Consider the following 5,532-nt stretch of genomic DNA (forward strand, 5'->3'; position numbering starts at 1 on the left):
TGTAGAGATAGATCAAGACGCTTGATAAGTTTTTTCAATGAGTACATACCTTGACAAGATTTTGAAGTAGTTCAAAATGGAACAGTCAAAGAAGGAGTTCTTGCCTGTGTTGCAAGGTGTGAAGTTGAGTAAAGACTCAAAACCCGACCACAGCAGAAAATAGAAAGAGGATAAAAAGTCATTCCCTATGCCTCAGTCATAGGTTCTATAAAGTATGCTATGCTGTTTACCAGTCCTATTGTATACCTTAGCATCTTTCTGGCAAGGGAGTACAATAGTGATCTAGGAGTAGATCACTGGACAACGGTCAAAATTATCCTTAGAGGACTAAGGAAATATTTCTCGGTTATGGAGGTGATAAAAAGAGTTCGTCATAAAGAGTTACATCGATGCAAGCTTTTTACATCAATCTAGATGACTCTAAGTCTCGATCTGGATACATATTGAAAGTGGGAGCAATTAGCTAGAGTAGCTCCGTGCAGGGCATTATAGACATAGAAATTTGCAAAATACATACGGACCTAAATATTGCAGACTCGTAGGCTAAACTTCTCTCACAAGCATAACATGATCACTCTTTGGGTGTTAATCACATAGCGATGTGAACTAGATTATTGACTCTATTAAACCCTTTGGGTATTAGTCACATGGAGATGTGAACTAATCACATAAAGATGTGAACTAGATTATTGACTCTAGTGCAAGTGGGAGACTGAAGGAAATATGCCCTAGAGGCAATAATAAAGTTATTATTTATTTCCTTATATCATGATAAATGTTTATTATTCATGCTATAATTGTATTAACCGGAAACTTAGTACATGTGTGAATACATAGACAAACAAAATGTCACTAGTATGCCTCTACTTGACTAGCTCATTGAATCAAAGATGGTTAAGTTTCCTAGCCATAGACATGAGTTGTCATTTGATTAACGGGATCACATCATTAGAGAATGATGTGATTGACTTGACCCATTCCGTTAGCTTAGCACGATGATCGTTTAGTTTGTTGCTACTGCTTTCTTCATGACTTATACATGTTCCTCTGACTATGAGATTATGCAATGCCTGAATACTGGAGGAACACTTTGTGTGCTACCAAACATCACAACGTAACTGGGTGATTATAAAGGTGCTCTACAGGTGTCTCCGATGGTACTTGTTGAGTTGGCATAGATCGAGATTAGGATTTGTCACTCCGATTGTCGGAAAGGTATCTCTGGGCCCTCTTGGTAATGCACATCACTATAAGCCTTGCAAGCAATGTGACTAATAAGTTAGTTGCGGGTTGTTGCATTACGAAACGAGTAAAGAGACTTGCCGGTAACGAGATTGAACTAGGTATTGAGATACCGACTATCGAATCTCGGGCAACTAACATACCGATGACAAAGGGAACAACGTATGTTGTTATGCGGTTTGACCGATAAAGATCTTCATAGAATATGTAGGAACCAATATGAGCATCCAGGTTCCGCTATTGGTTATTGACCGGAGACGTCTCTCGATCATGTCTACATAGTTCTCGAACCCATAGGGTCCGCACGCTTAACGTTCGGTGACGATTGGTATTATGAGTTTATGTGATTTGATGTACCGAAAGTAGTTTGGAGTCCCGGATGAGATCGGGGACATGACGAGGAGTCTCGAAATGGTCGAGACGTAAAGATCGATATATTGGACGACTATATTCGGACATCGGAAAGGTTCTGAGTGATTCGAGTATTTGTTTTGGAGTACCGGGGAGTTACGGGAATACGGGGAAGAAGTATTGGACCTCATGGGCCAAGTGATGGAATAGACGAGGCAGGGCGCGCGGCCCCCCTAGCCCAAACCGAATTGGACTAGGGGGGGCGGCCCCCCTTTCCTCCTTTTCTCCCTCTCCTTCCTTCTCCCCTTCCCCCTTCCTTTCCTCCTCCTAGTAGGAGTAGGAAAGGGGAGTCCTACTCCTACTAGGAGGAGGACTCTTCCTCCTGGTGCGCCTTACAGGGGCCGGCCGGCCTCCCCCTTGCCCCTTTATATACGGGGGCGGGGGGGCACCCCAAGACACATAAGTTGATTGTTCCAAGCTGTGTGTGGTGCCCCCCTCCACCATAATCCACCTCTATCATATCATAGTGGTGCTTAGGCGAAGCCCTGCGTCGGTAGCAACATCATCACCGCCATCACACCGTCGTGCTGACGCAACTCTCCCGTGAAGCTCTGCTGGATCGGAGTTCGTGGGACGTCATCGAGCTGAACGTGTGCTGAACTCGGAGGTGTCGTACGTTCGGTACTTGGATCGGTCGGATCGTGAAAACGTACGACTACATCACCCGCGTTCTCATAATGCTTCCGCTTATGGTCTACGAGGGTACGTGGACGATACTCTTCCCTCTCGTTGCTATGCATCACCATGATCTTGCGTGTGCGTAGGAATTTTTTTGAAATACTACGTTCCCCAACAGGGCCTAGGATCATACCTACACCTGCTAACAAAGTAGAAAAGTCAGAGAAAAGTAAGATTCATTTTGATGTATATGGTATACTTCTATCTTTCCAATGCAGTTTAAAGTATTTTCTCTCATCACACGGTAATCAAGACCAATAGCATTTTATACATAGTCTTCTTAATTTCTACGTGCACTTAGCTCATTGGGGGTTGGATAATTAAAAAAGAGAGAGCTGGTGGCTTGCATCTTCCCAATGCATTTCTTACTTCTCTTTATAATTTCTCCTAAATTTTCTAGATGTATACTTTTCATCGAACGGAGGGAGTAATGGTCAATCCGGTTTATGTAGGATAAAAGGCGTTGGTGCACCCGAAAACAAACAACTAGGGATGGAAACACCATCGAACATCTTAACCTAATAAACCCAAAATATCGATCAATTCACTTCAGTTCGACTCTTCATTTTTTTTGAAGCCGCCAGCAATTGCTAGCCATTATATTATGGGGGTAGGGAGCAATATTTACACAGCCGCTGACGCAGTTTGAGGAGAGAAAAGGAAGAGAAGAGAAATGAAATGAGGGCCAGGCCCCTAAGCCATACTTGGATGATCTCTCACGTTGCGTCCCCAAAAGGGGGCTGCAGACATTTCGCTCCCGCCAATCTCCAAGCCTCCAGGGATCCTCGCACTGCCTGGATAACAGCCCAGGGCGCAACGATCTTGTTGTGAAAAACTCTACGGTTTCGCTCGAGCCAAATTTCCCATGCGATGAGCATGGTGAGCGACCTGATTCCTTTCTGATGCTCGGCGTGTGTGTTGTCGATGATGTGTGCCCAGAACATCTCCGATCTGTCGCCCTCTGGCCAGGTGGTTGGAGCAACAGCAACGCAGTCGTGCCATCTTGCCGCTGCAGTCTAGATCGTCCTTGCCACCGGACAGTGCCCGAGCAGGTGCACTGATGATTCAAGATTCCGGACGCATAGCGGGCAGAAGTATTCATTTGGCCATCCGTGCCTTTGCAGCCTATCAGCGCACCACAACCTGTCGAGCATTAGCAGCTAGGTGAAAAACTTGCAGCATGGAGGAGCCCAGGCCTTCCAAAACATACTTTCAAAGTCTGATCCTATCCGGCTAGCGAATTGGAGCTTGTAGGAGGCCGCTGCACTGTAAGTGCCGGAGAGGCTTGTCTTCCAGATGATACTGTCCGGGACATCTGGCTGCAGTGAAACCTGGGCCTCGTTGATCATATTCCATAGCCTCCTGAATTCAAATATGTTGGCATCCAAAAGGGGTGGACGGCGGATGTCGTGAATCCATTTTTGGCCTTGCAGTGCATCCTTGACTGTGCAATTCTTGCACCTGCATCGGGCAAAGAGAGAGGGTGTGATCGCCTTTGGCGGCAACGGCCCCAGCCAGGTGGATTCCCAAAAGAGTGCGCGCTCGCCGTTGCCAACAGAGACGCTTGTTGCAGCAGCAAAGAGCTGGCGATCCTGGTCGTCACACGGCAAAGGAAAGCCATTCCATGGCCGGTTAGCCTCATCCCACGACAGCCATAGCCATCTCAGCCACAGCACCCTAGCAAATTTAGTACTATCTAAAACTCCTAGTCCGCCAAGATCGATCGGGGAGCAGACCGTCTGCTAGTTTACTTTGCATTTGCCGCCGGTTAGCTTCTCCTCCTGAGCCCAAAGAAAGTGCCTGCAAATCTTGTCAATGTCCTTCAAGACTCCAGCCGAGGCTTTGATTCCAGTGAGCGCGAATGTAGGGATGGCTAGGAGCACAGAGCGGACCAGCGCTCGTTGTCTCGCATAGTTCATCAGCCTCCCCTTCCATCCAGCCAGCTTGGCTTTGATGCTATCAAAAATGAACTGGAGGTGCACCTTCTTCAGTCTTCCTAAGGATATCGGCAAGCCTAAATATGTGATCGGGAAACTTGTGCGCCTTCCAGGGAAACCTTGCAGTATATTATCTAGATCCAATGACTAGCATTGGATAGGCATGACAGTGGATTTTGAAGGGTTTACTCGCAGACCCGTTGCCTCCTCGAACTTTTCCAGGATAGTTAGCAAGCAGGAGACCTCCTCGTTGCATGGATTGGAGAAGATGATTGCATCGTACGCGTAGAGGCTGATGCGCAGCTTGACGTCGCGCCCAGGAAGTGGCGCCAGGTATCCAAGGGCGGCAGCACGATCTAGAATCCGCTGCAGCATATCGATGGCAAGGATGAAAAGAGAAGGGGAGAGCGGGTCACCTTGACGTAGTCCTCTGTGGTGGTCTATCAGCTCACCCTCCACACCATTTAGAAGGACTGCAGAGGAGGATGATTGCAGTAGCAGAGCGATCCAATCACACCATCGTGCAGAGAAACCTAGATTCTGAAGTAGCTCAAGTAGATATTCCCACGAGATTGAGTCGAACGCCTTCGCTATATCCATTTTAAAGAGTAGTTTAGGTTTCTTCCTACGGTGCAGGCTGCGTGCGGCATTTCTGACGAACAGAAAGCTATCGTGGATGCACCTAGTCTTCAAGAAAGCACTTTGCGCTGGAGAGATGAGACTGCCAAGTTTTGGGGCGAGGCGCAGGGAAAGGATCTTGGCGATGAGCTTAGCAAAGGAATGTACTAGGCTAATTGGTCGAAAATGGCCGACGTCAGTTGGATCCGGAGCTTTTGGAATTAGCACCACCACTGTTGTATTGAGGTCTTTGAAGCTGTGGCCACGGTTGAGATCATGGAATTGCTGTAGGGCTCGCATGAGATCAGCTTTTATGATGCGCCAGCACTGCCTATAAAAGACGCCGGAGAAGCCGTCCGGGCCAGGGGCACGGTCAGCCGGCGATTGTTTGATGGCGTTCCAAACTTTAGCTTCCAAGAAAGGTAGTTCTAGTCCCGATGTGTCTAGTTGGGGCAGCTGGATTTCATTCCAGTTTAATGTGCACGCACGGCGTTGTTGAGTGCCTAACAGTCTGGTGAAGTGATCCTTGATCACCTCCTCCTTTTCAGAATGACTTGTCACCAGCACACCATCCTTGTTCAAGGATAAGATGAAGTTTTTCCGTTTTCTAGCATTGATCTTGGCGTGGAAAAAAGCCGTACTAGCA

This window comes from Triticum dicoccoides, chromosome 4A (assembly GCF_002162155.2).
Source record: "Triticum dicoccoides isolate Atlit2015 ecotype Zavitan chromosome 4A, WEW_v2.0, whole genome shotgun sequence".
Lineage (NCBI taxonomy): Eukaryota > Viridiplantae > Streptophyta > Magnoliopsida > Poales > Poaceae > Triticum > Triticum dicoccoides.